The following is a 13144-nucleotide window of genomic DNA, read 5'->3' on the forward strand; positions in this document are numbered from 1 at the left end:
CTTCTTTATTTTGGCATGATTCTTACTAGTACTGCCCTCTTCCTTGCTCTACACCTTTGACTTCATGTCCCTCTCTCTTCTCCCTTTTCAGGCTAGCCATTAGAACGAGTAAAGAGAAAGCTTCTACAACGAGCAACAGCTGAGGAACCACAACACCCGCCCACCTGTACATCTCAGCATGCACCGTGGACGGTGCAATCTTTAAGTGTGGGGAGGTCGATATCGATCTCCACGGGTTAGTTAGTCCCTTCTCAACACCAATTTTTGTTTTTCATTGTTGCATTTGCATGTTTGATTGCATGTTCATTTTTTGTGCATATTTTACCACTTGGTTGAAGTAATATTTTCTTTTTCAAGAAATTTTTATATTCACTAATTTAAATTGAAAATTTTTTGTTAAATTTGTTTGAAGTTGTATTTGAAACATGGTTTTTGAGCCAAAGAACACACAACCCGTGAGATTTTGAGCTTATTTATATGGTTACATTATTTAACCATGATATTTTTTTCTTTTGTGTTTTCTTCTCTATAATTGCAATATTTGCTTTGTTCCATTCTATATGTCCGTTATTTAGTGTATTTATATGCCTACATATGATTGAGGCCATTGTTTGAATTCCTCACTTATTCCAAATTGGCCTACCTTTTACATCACCCTTGTTAGCCCCCTTGAGTTTTTTAAATCCCCTCTTGTTCTATAACCACATTACTAGCCTTAAGCAGAAAAACAAATTAAAAATCCCAAGTGAATCTTTGGTTAGCTTAAGATAGAAATTATGCATCAACTAAGTGTGGGGAAACTGTGGGAACATGGGTTAATAAGGGAATGTATCATGTTTCTAATTTATTTTAATATTGGGAATTTGGAAACTTACTCATGAAAAACCAAAATAGAAAAATAATGGAAAATCTATGTGCATTGATAAGTTATGTTTGCTTTTATGATTCAAAAAAAAATATTCAATAAATAAGTAAACAAATAAGGGGACAGAATTACCCCAATGTCAAGTTGAAAGATCAATGCACATGTGATAAAAGTAAAGAAATATCAATAATTTAGTACGTGAGTATGAGAATCATACAAAAGTGGGAATTATGGGAGGCTAAGTATAATTTTAAAATTTGTATAGAGTATGTATTTGTTAGGTGAGATCTTAGACTACTCAAGGATTCACTTTGCTAGCTCACTTAGCCTTATATATACCCTTACCTTCACCTTAGCCCCATTACAACCGTGAAAAAGACCTCATGATGTTTGCATTGGTACATTAAATATTGTTGATTGGTTAGGTAAAGAACAAGGTTTAGAAAGCATGAATAGGGAACAGTAGAGTGATTAACCCTAGACACTTGAGAGACTAGAGCGATATACACTACCAGTGAGGGTTCAATGCTTAATTTTATGTTCCCTGCTTTCATGAGCTATCTTCTTATAAGTTTACTTGTCTTTTATTGTATAATTTGAATTAGTGAAATCTGATTTATGTTTGTCTTGAAAAGCTTATTTACCTTTAACCAAGTAGGTAGAAACATTCTGCATGTAGTTGCATTCATACAGATAGGTTGCATTTCATACATTGTACCATTCCTCTTCACTCTCTTATAGCTTCTCTTGAGCTTAGCATGAGGACATGCTAATGTTTAAGTGTGGGAAGGTTGATAAACCACTATTTCATGGTTTATCTTGTGCTCAATTGAGTGGATTTTATCAACTCTTTACCCACTTATTCATACTATTTGCATGGTTTTACATTTGCCTTCCTAATTATGTGCTTTGATTGAAAACATGCTTCTTTGGCCTTAAGTTTCCTATGTTTAATCCTCTCTTATTACCATTAGTTGCCTTGATATATGTGTTAAGTGATTTAAGAGATTACAGGGCAGGAATGGCTCAGAGGATGGAAAGAAAGCATGCAAAAGTGGAAGAAATACAAGAAGTTGGAGAAATCGCTAAGCTGTCTAGCCTGACCTCTCCGCACTCAAACGGCTATAACTTTAGCTACAGAGGTCCAAATGACGCGGTTTTAGTTGCATTGGAAAGCTAACGTCCGGGGCTTTGATTTGATATATAATTTCCCATAGCTGCCCCGAAGTTAGGCGACGCGAACGCGTGAATGACGCGCCCACGTTGCATCTGCGAACTTCAATCCGCGCGGACACGTGGATGACGCCTCTGCATCACTTGGCCGCGACCTGTACAAACCAGAAAGCACTGGGAGTGACTTCTGGGTTGTTTCTGACCCAGTTTTCGACCCAGAGAACACAGATTAGAGGCTATAAAGTGGGAGAATGCATCCATTCATGAACATGCTCTCATAATTCACAATTTTAGGTTTTAGATGTAGTTTTTAGAGAGAGAGGTTCTCTCCTCTCTCTTAGGTTTTAGGATTAGGATTCCTCTTAAAGGATTTAGGAATATTTTCATCTTCTTCAAATTATAGGTTCAATGTTCTTTGTATTTATTTATTTTCAATGTTTTATGTTTGGATTGATTTTCTATTTAATATAAATTGAGGTATTTTCAATGATGATTTGTTTCTTTTATTTATATAAATAATTTAGATTTTTTTACCTTTTGGCTTTGGTTGATTAATTGGTAACTCTTGAGTTGTCAAACTCATTGTTGATTGAAAATTGGAATTCTTCAAGGATTAATTCGAGATCCAATAATTCTAACTTTTCCCAAGGAAAGACTGGAATTTGAGGATTCAAATTAGTTTATCCACTTAACTTACCTTCATAGTTAGAGGTTAACATAGTGGGAGAAAAATCCAATTCTCATCACAATTGATAAGGATAACTAGGATAAGAATTCCAGTTTCTCATACCTTGCTAAAAGTCTATTTTACAGTTATTTATTTATCTTACTTGCCATTTAAATTACTTGTTCCTCATCTTTAAAACCCCGATTGACAATCTTCATAACCAATAATAAGAACATACCTCCCTGCAATTCCTTGAGAAGACGACCCGAGGTTTAAATACTTCGGTTATCAATTTATTTAGGGGTTTGTTACTTGTGATAACCAAAACGTTTGTAAGAAAGGTTGATTGCTTGGTTTAGTAACTATACTTACAACGAGAGTTTACTATAACTTCTAAACCATCAATCTTCAGTTCTTCAGGCATCTACTGCAGAGCCTTAATGAACGGTATATTCACATGAAGGGATGCAAACATGTCGAGGAACCTTGAATATACTCTCCTTGCCACACCACCCTTAAGCCTTTGGGGATATGGTGCATATAGGTTCAGAGCCTCCTCTTTCTTTAGCTCTTCCCTATGTGTGGGATGGGGTGCATGATTTCTCTTTTCTTGCTTTTCCTTCGGATTGTCTTGGAGGTGTTCTGTTTGTCTGTGTACTTCTTCCACACTTCTCTCATCACTTAGAGTGATCATCTTGCATTCTTCCCATCTCACTTTCTTTGTTTCTCCTCTTGGGTTCTTCTCTGTGTCACTTGGGAAACTATCAGTGGGTTTGGGAAATTATTGAGATAGATACCTCACTTGGGACTCCAGCCTCTTGATGGTGTCTCCCTGGTTTTTTATATTGGCTCACACTTCATCCTTGAACACTCTGTTGTCTTGGACTTCTTTACATATTTCTTCAAGTAGAGTCTCAATTCTGGAAAGTCTATCTTCGGTTGGTGATGGTGGGTTGAGGTTAGGTGGTTGACAAAGGTGATTAGGTGGATGTTGATAGGATCTTTGTGAGGGATGTTGGTGAGTTACATTATTGTTGGGATTTTGGTTGTGGTATATCTGGTCTTGGCCTTGGTCTTGTTGGTTTCCCCACCCAAAATTAGGGTGGTTTCTCCAACCAGAATTGTAAGTTTTGGAGTATTGGTCATGGGTCTGTCTGGGTGAGTTTCCAACATAATTGGCTTGTTCCCAGTTACCTTCTTCTCCTGCATTCACTCCTTCTTGAGCTGGTGATGAAGTGATGACTGCTGCAACTTGGTTCTCTTAGACCTTCTTGGTAAGATCAGCTAACTTCTTGGTGATCATCTTGTTTTGAGCCAGCAGTGCATCCATGTGGTTCAGCTATATCACTCCTCGAGTATTGCTCCTTTCAGAAGCATAGAAGTAGTCATTCTCAGCGACAGTCTCAATGACATCTATGGCTTCTTCAATGGTTTTCTTCTTGTTTAGAGAGCCCCCTGATGAATGGTCTACGGCTTTCTTTGACTCGTAAGAAAGACCTTCATAGAAAATATCCAGTTGAACCCATTCATTGAACATGTTTGGTGGGCACCTTCTTGTTAAGTCTTTAAACCTCTCCCATGTGAATCTTGCCAAAAATTTGTTCACCACATCTTCTCAATTTGTCAAACTCTCCTTTGGGAAAGATTCCAGCCATTTAGATTCCTTGTCCCTGAGTGAAAAAGGGAACTATAGACATCCGGATGAACACCATTAGACTTCATAGTGTCACATATTCTTAGGAAGGTGGTTAGATGTTGATTGGGGTCTTCTTGGGCACTTTCTCCAAATGAGCAGTTGTTCTGAACAAGGGTGATGAGCTGGGGTTTTAATTCAAAGCTATTGGCATGTATGGTTGGCTTTTGGATGCTACTTCCATAATTTCCTGGGTTTGGATTGATGTAAGAGCCTAGAACTCTTCTTTCTTGCCCAGCATGATTCACAGGGCCTTCTCTGGCATGGTTGTGAGCTTCTTCTTCATGGTTGTTTTCCAGGTTCTCCTCCATGTTTATATCAAAGTACTCTTCCTCTTCCTCAGCACCAACAACTCTTTTTCCTCTTGCTTCCCTCTTTAATCTAAGGAAGGTCCTCTCTGATTCGGAATCAAAGGAAGTTGAAGCTCCGCTTCTTCTCCCTGTCATACAACTAACAGAACACAAAGCAAAAAATAGAATGAAGAGATTATTCTTGTTAGAGTGGCTGTTAGTGTGAGTGGTGCAAATTATCAAACAGTTAGTGGGTTAGTGAGCAGAATTGTAGATAATAACAAAGAAAATGAAAACAACGAGGGGAGAGGGGATGAGGAAGAAACTAAATGAACTGAAGGTAAATGACTAGATAAAATAAACAAACAAAAGAAAAATGCTCAATCTAGTGAACTTCCAACTTAATCATTGTCAATACAAAATCAATCTCCGGCAACGGTGCCATAAACTTGTTGCACGAAAACTTATCTCTCAACAAATTTCCCTTCGGCAAGTATACCGAATTATCATCAAGTAAAAACTCACAATAAAGCGAGGTCGAATCCCCAGGGATTGATTGGTCAAGCAACTTTAGTTGGAAAGATGTGCTAGTTGAGATAAACAAAAATTTGGTTGAGAATTGCAGAAAATTAAATGGTGGGAAAGTAAAGTGCAGAAAGTAAAGTGCAGAATCTTAAATGGGGATTTGGGGAAATAAGCATGAAGATAAATGGCAGAAAGTAAAGAGAATGGGTAAGATCAGAGATGGGGGATTCATTGGGCTTTGGAGATGTTGCATCTTTCGGATCAAGTTCATTCTCATCTCTTCCTCAATCAATGCATGCATTGATCTCCTTGGCAATCTTAGGTGATTGGATCCTAATTTCTTGGCAACCCAATCTCTCTAAGCTTGAACAATTGCCCAATTCCTTGATTTAATTGCCCATGGGAAGAGATGAAGTATGGTCACTGATTATACCACATGTATTTCCAAATCAAAGTGTTGGGAGGATTACATGTCACTATATCCGCCCAAACCCCAATTTGGTCCAACATGAGAAAGGATTTCTAGCATGATCTCCTCATCCCTTTTCCAAGGCTTAGAGGAGATCCAATTATGGAGAGTTTTTTTTTCAGGACAACTAACCAATTTGATTAAGATCGAAAGCTTTCTAGCAAATCAAGAGAAAAGAAAGAGGAAGAAGATTGAAAACTATAATTGATCCATCAAATTACAACAGAGCTCCCTAACCCAATGAAAGGGGTTTAGTTGTTCATAGCTCTGGAAATGGAAAGTGGTAGGGAAGAGTACATTCTTCACAAAACTAGAAAATGCAGAAAGTAAATATACATAGTGTAGTTCTCCGAAAGTGCCAAGCTCTCCTCTAGTTCAAAACTACTCCTATATATACTACTCTTCTCGATCTTCTAGTTAGTTCTTCAAGTCTTGGATATGGGCCTTTGATCTTGAGTTGAAGAAGTTACAATCTTCAGTGGGCTCAGCTTGCAGAAAAGTGTGCGTTAGGCATGGACGTTAGTTAGGACGTTAGTGGTGTTAACGTTAAGTGAAAATGTGGGTTCGAGAACATTAGTGACGATCACCTTTTTCACTAACGTTCCAACCCAAAATGATCCACGTTAACTTCAACGTTAGTGGCAATAACGTGACCACTAACGTTGCCTCTTGGTCCTTCGCAAACGTTATTGGTACTCACCTTTTCCAATAACATTGCTCTTTGCCCACCTTTCCCTACGTTAGAGTTCACGTTAGTATAACTAACGTGACCCTTAACGTGGGCATGCCTAAGCTTCGAGAGCATTAGTGACACTTACCTTTGTCACTAACGCTCCAAACGCCCCTCCTTCCCACGTTAGAGCTCACGTTAATTGGATTAACGTGGCTACTAACGTGGTGGTGATTGCCATCTCCAACGTTAGTGACAAAGGTGAGTGTCACTAACGTTGGCCCATCATGTTTAGCTCCACGTTACTCTTCACGTTAGTGGTCTTAACGTGACCACTAACGTGGGCACTCTTGGCTTAGTCCAACGTTAGTGACAAAGGTGAGTGTCACTAACGTTGGCAATTGCTTCCTCCTCCCACATTAGAGTTCACGTTAATTATATTAACGTGACTCTTAACATGGCTTAATTGTGCCTTTGTAGAACGTTAGTGGAATTAGCTTTTACCACTAACGTTGGAGCTCCTCTTCCTCCTCTACGTTAGCTACCACGTTAATGTAGTTAACGTGGCAACTAACGTGGGCTATGATGGCTTCGAAGGCGTTATTGGCGATCACTTTTTCCATTAACGCTACAAGCTTGTCCCCATTCCACGTTAGTGGTCACGTTAATTAGATTAACATGGCTGCTAACGTGGCTCCTTCTTACTTCTTTTGTCCTGAAATCAAGCAATTAAAGTGCATCAAAGCTCTGTTCCAAGTCATGAGATTATGCATCATCAATTATATCATTTAATTCCTGCCTAATCCTCATGAAATCATATAAAATTCACAATAAGTGCTTGAATCAAGGTGTCAGTGTATTTTAGTCCAAAACTTGCTTATTTATTAAGAAATTGCATGAAATTACCCTAAAATAATAAAGAAAAGGTTAGTGAAACTGGCCAAGATGCCCTGGCATCACTTAATTCCACTAACCAAACAAGTCACCAAACATGGGCCGGGATCATTGCATTTTTCAGGAAGTAAGGAGGAGATAGAATCATCTACCGGCTTCTTGTTGAGGTTGCCAAGCTTGTCTTTGTGAGTGCACACATCCTTGAGGAACTTGGCATATTTCGGCACTTGTTGAATGGCTTGAAAGAGAGGGACGGTAACTTCAACTTTTTCAAAAACTTCAACCAAAGTGGGGTCAAGATCTTCTTGCTTCTTTGCTTTCTTGGCCAAAGTTGGGAATGGAATGGGCAAGGGCTCTTCAAGCAAGGTCTTTCTCTTTGGCTCCTTGACCTTTGGTGGTTCTTCCTTACCCTTATCAACATTTTCATCTTCACCCTTCATCACCTCCACTTCATCTTCTACCTTCTCATTGTTTGTCTTCTCACTCAGCTTTGAAGGTATAGCCACATTCTTATCCAACTTAGTACCACTTCTAAGAGTAATGGCATTTATGCTTCCTTTAGGATTGGGTTGAGGTTGTGAGGGCAAACTACTTGAGGTTGAAGCTTGTTGGGTGCTTTGTGTGGTTTGAGGAGGTAGGGTTAAACGGGTAAGGGCTTCGGCTATTGTAGCCATGTAAGCATCTTGTTTCTTATGGAACTCTCTTTATTCTTGCATGAAGGTGTGAATTGTGTCATTCATGTGGAATTGATTGGAAGGAGGGGCTTGGTTAACTTGAGAAGGATTAGATCTACTATTTGGATGTTGATACTTCACTTGAGGTTGAGGTTGTGAGGGTTGCTGGTATGGTTGTTGGTATTGTGGTTGACCTTGTGGGTATTTGATAAACCACTATTTTATGGTTTATCTTGTGCTAATTTGAGTGGTTTTTATCAACTCTTTACTCACTTATTCATATAATTTGCATGATTTTACAATTCCTTCCTAATTTTATTCTATGGTTGAAAACTTGCTTCCTAGACATTTAAATTATATATTTTTAATTTCCCTTTATACCATTCGATGCCGTGATCTGTGCGTTAAGTGTTTTCAGGCTTTATAGGGCAGGAATGGCTTAGAGGATGGAAAGGAAGCTTGCAAAAATGGAAGGAACGCAAGGAAATAAAGAAGCTGACCAGCAAGGAGTGGCGCGGGCGCGCACCTGGCGCGCACGCGCACATCAGGCGCATCCACACATCGGCGCGCACGCGCACCTGGCGCGGACGCGTAACAAGCAAAAAGCACAATCGACGCGCGCGCGCACCTGGCACACACGCGTGACATGCGCGACCTGCAAAAATTGCAGAAATCGATGGGGGCGATTTCGGGCCAGGTTTAGTTTAGTTTTGAATCTGGAGAGAGAATTCTACTTCTTCCTCTAGGTTTTCTTGATATTCATATTTCTAGAGTTTTATTGCTTAGCTTTGGATATTGAAAAGATTCATTCTAGTTTGAGCTTCCTCATTCTAGTTTGTTTCTCTATTCTTTTACAATTTTATTGCCCATTGACTATGTTTAGATAAGTATGTTCATGATTTTGGGATTTATTAATGCAAAGAGCCATTTTTACTTTTAATTGATTTTTAGTTATTAATTATCATGTCTTCTTTTTATTCCTCTCTTAATTCTGTGAAAGTTATATTCATGATAATGGAGTAGTTCCCTAACTTGATTGGGAGTTGATTAAAACGAAAACCTTCAGTTGGAATACTCAAGTGTTAATATTATTTGGAAGTTGTTGGCTAATTCTCCTGTCTTCGACTTTAATCTTTTCTTAGGAAAGGATTAGAATGCAAGCGATATGATTAGTTTGAGTATTACTTGACTTTCCCTTATTATATAAGGGATAACTAAGTAGGATAACAACCATTTTATTATTACACTTGTGAAAGTTCAACAGGGATAGAACTTCCATTTAATCTTCTCCTGGTCAAGGCTTTTATCTGAATTTACTATTATTTATTTCTCTGTTTCTCAACTCAAAAATTTCTTAGAAAACCTATGATTAATAAAATAGCACTCTTTCTGCAACTCGTTGGGAGACGACCTGGGATTCAGACTCCCAGTATTTTATTTCTAAATTTTTTGATAACCCCTTCTAAATTGATAAACGGATTTTAGTCGGTTGAAAACTGTACTTGCAATGCTGTTTTCTCTATAAATTCTTAATCAGCCAATTTCCGCCACATCAGTATTGATGGTAGTAGAATTGAGCATTTTGGTTAGGTTGAGCTTGGGGAGCTTGGTTCCACCTTTGATTTGAGTTATCTCTCCACCCTTGGTTTTGATTACCTCCTTGTGGGTAGGATCCTTGGTTGTAATTGGGCCTTTGCAGGTAAGGGTTAGCAACCGCCAATGTAGTGTCCTCTTGGATTTGAGGGCATTCATCGGTGTAATGAGTATTGCAAGCACAAATACCACATATCCTTGATGGCCCTTCTAACCGTGGAGGTTGGGGTGGAGCATTTATCAACGCTTGAGGGATTTGTTGCCCTTGGGTGATTTGCCTCAACAAAATTGTCATCTCACCGAGGGACTTAGTCAAAATTGCATCTCCGGAGGGAGAAACCTCACTCAAGGCTTTTGGTTGTGGGCTCCTTGCTCTTGAGTGTTGAGTTGAGTCCGCTAGGTCCAATATAACTTTCCAAGCTTTTGTGGCGGTCTTGTTCTTGGTCAAAGATCCTCCACTCGCGCCATCTAGGAGAAGCTTGTCTTGGTGGTGCATTCCTTGACAGAAATAACTGATCAGAACCAACTCATCAATCCGATGGTGAGGGCAAGCCTCTAGCAACTTCTTAAATCTCTCCCAATATTCATACAAAGTCTCCCCATCTCGTTGCACAATGCAAGAGATCTCTCTTCGCAGCTTGTCTATTTTCTGGGGAGGGTAGAACTTCTCCAAAAATTCTTTTCGCAACAAAAGTCCCAATTGGATCTAACTTCACCCGGCTAAGTATAAAACCACTCCTTCGCTTTTCCCTCCAAAGAGAAAGGGAAAGCGAAGACCAACACTGCGGCTTCATCCGCGCCATGCCTTCTTGTAGTTGCACATGCAACTTGGAAATCCTTAAGCTGCTTTAGAGGATCCTCCCCAGGCAGTCTATTGTACTTGGGGAGCAAGTTAATTGTGCCAGACTTAAGCTTAAAATTCGGATCCAAGGCCGGATACAAAATTTGAGGTGGTTGCAAATTAAGATCGGGAGCTCCGGCTTCCTTCAAGGTGATTCTTCGAGGTGGGTCCGCCATAACGGTGTCACTTGAATCACTCAAAGAGAATTCAGTACTCCCCACAGATGAATATATAAAGTCTCCTCGTTGATTGGAGAATGATGGTCACGGATTGGTGGTGATAGTGAATGGGAATAATCCTCAAGGGAGCCCGATTCACTATTCACAAAAGCTAGCCGGTAAGTGTACCGGGTCGCATCAAGTAGTAATTACTCACATGAGTGAGGTCGATCCCACAGGGATTGAAGGATTGAGCAATTTTAGTTAGGTGGTTGATTTAGTCAAGAAAACAAGTGTTGATTTGAGTGATTTGTATCTAACAGAAGCTAAATTGCATGAAATTTAAAGGGAGAGGGATAATTGAATGTAAATTAAAGGGCAAAGGATGTAAAGAAGCTGAATCTTAAAGTGCAAATAATATAAATGACAGAATCTTAGATTGCAAGAAATGTAAATAGCTGAAGCTTAGAATGCAAGAAATGTAAATTGCTTGAATCATAAAGGGCTTTGGGAGCTGGGATTTCAGAAATTAATCAAGAGAAAGTAAATGACAATCAACAGAGAAGTGAAGGGTGAATTAAAATGCAGCAGATCTAAACAGAAAAGAAGAATTGCTTGAAGAAGCAAAACAGAAGGCAAATTCAGTTCAATTGCAATAACTAAGAGAGAAGTTGAAGATCTCAAGGGTTGAATGAGACTAAAGAACAAGTCTAGATCTCAATTCCTTCCTTGATCCAACAGAGAACAATTGCAAAAGAAGTAGAGATGAAAATAGTAAAGGAAACTTAGATCCAAATCACAATTCGTTGAAATTATGCAAAAAGTAAACAAAGAAAGATCTCAGATCAAGAATGAAACATAATTCCTTCAATTCTCAATCCAAGATTCAAAAAAAAAAGAATGAAGAGTGTAGAAGTAAGAACAAAGAAGAAGAGAACTCAATTCTCTCTTCCAATTCCCAAACCCAAAGCTCAAATCTCAAATTCTGCTCTCCAATGAAAATTAAAAGTGTCTAAAAATCCTAAAAGGTAAGAAAAGGTAAAGAAAAGTTTTTTTTTTCTAAATCAAACTAGCTTCTATTTATACACTTCCTATTTTTGGATTTTAGAATTTGGAGTGGGCTTTTTAATTTGGTGAATAATTGAATTAAATTGAATTTTTAGTTGAATTTGGACCATGGGTCACACTCCCAGGGCAATGCTCGGTTGGTGGAGTGAGTGCAGCATCCGCCTTGCCTTGGCCTTCAAATTTTGTGTGACAATCTCCTTGGACATGCATCAGGGTAGCACTCGGTTAATGGCAAGAGCACAGCATCGAAGCCTTGCCAAGTCTTGTGCACCAAGCTCCTTTGGCCGTGTCAAAGTGCTAAGTTTGTTGCGCTCCTAGCCCCTTGTCCGTGTCAACAGCACTCGGTGAGTGGGGAGAGCTGAGCGCTCTTTGCTTGAGATGGGAGCCTCCCTTCGAGGCTTGCTGGGAGCACTTCATCTCCAATTTTGGAGAATAACCCAAGGTAGCGCTCCTTAGCTCCTTGGTTCGAACCCCAGTGAATGCATTTCAGCCAATTTTTGCTTATTTTCCTTGCAAGGAGTGCTTCTCTTGGTCCCTTGGCTCATGGGTTCAAACCTTGTGGCCTTCACTAGTAAACATTGCACCTTGGATTTAATTTGGATGGAGCCCGATAAAGTTAACTGTGTTAACGGATCATTGTGATTTTTGCCTTGCTTCTTTGGTGCTCGGTTAACAAGGAGAGCACAGCATTCCTTGCTTTGCTTCCTTGGCCTTGAGTAGGACTCTCATAGAGAGCGCTGAGCTCTTTGAGATAGTGCTATAGCTTCTCCTTTGATGTGCCACACTTTCCTTCTTCCATAGCCCACGCTTTTCTTCTTCCTTAGGCCACGCTTTCCTTGTTTCTTTCTCTTCTTCACCTACAAGTAATCAAAATAACCAATCAAAGTATTACCAAATTCACAAGGTTTGTGAATCATTCAAAACCCAATTAATTTTAGCTTAAACCTCATGATTTAGTGTCAAATAAAGGATGGTTGATTGATTCAACAAAACCATGCAATTCCACTCCAAACCACTTACTTACAATGCAAGAAAGTGCATAAAACCTAATGAAATAAGTAAAAAATGCTTGAAAAGCTAGCATAAGATGACTTGTCATCACAACACCAAACTTAAACCTTGCTTGTCCCCATGTAAGCACTAAACATAAGAGAAGATGAAATGAAACAGAGAAGTATGCATGTCCTTATTTAGCAGATAATTGAACTTGGTTCATGGGGTTTTATGCAGATCAATGGTAGCTCATTTATTACTTGCTGCTATATAGAAAATGTTTTCCCCAAAGGTTCACTAAGATTGCTGATACAATGCTTTTCATTTGCTTGATCCCTTGCTAACTTTTCCTCTCTTATTTTGCTTAGAGAGCTTATTACTCATTGAATGCTTGGTGGCAAATGTTGCAGCATCCTTTGGCTTTATTTTGCTCAACATCTCTTCACCACAGACACATCGCTCACATTTTCTTCCTAGGAGCATTGATGCCTAGCATCTCTTTGGATCACTAAGTGTTTTGTAGCTAGGTTACTCTTGATAGTGGACTTTCAGTTGGCAATCCCAAATCAGT

General features: G+C 39.2%; 1 non-coding gene across 1 annotated transcript; it reads left to right on the plus strand.

The window, feature by feature from the left end:
* The first annotated feature begins 10046 nt into the window (after positions 1-10046).
* Positions 10047-10153, plus strand: LOC130978533 (small nucleolar RNA R71). Its single transcript, XR_009086159.1, has one exon. It is a non-coding gene; the product is annotated as a small nucleolar RNA R71 (small nucleolar RNA).
* The last annotated feature ends 2991 nt before the right edge of the window (positions 10154-13144 follow it).

This window comes from Arachis stenosperma, chromosome 4 (genome assembly GCF_014773155.1).
Source record: "Arachis stenosperma cultivar V10309 chromosome 4, arast.V10309.gnm1.PFL2, whole genome shotgun sequence".
In the NCBI taxonomy this organism is placed as follows: Eukaryota; Viridiplantae; Streptophyta; class Magnoliopsida; order Fabales; family Fabaceae; genus Arachis; species Arachis stenosperma.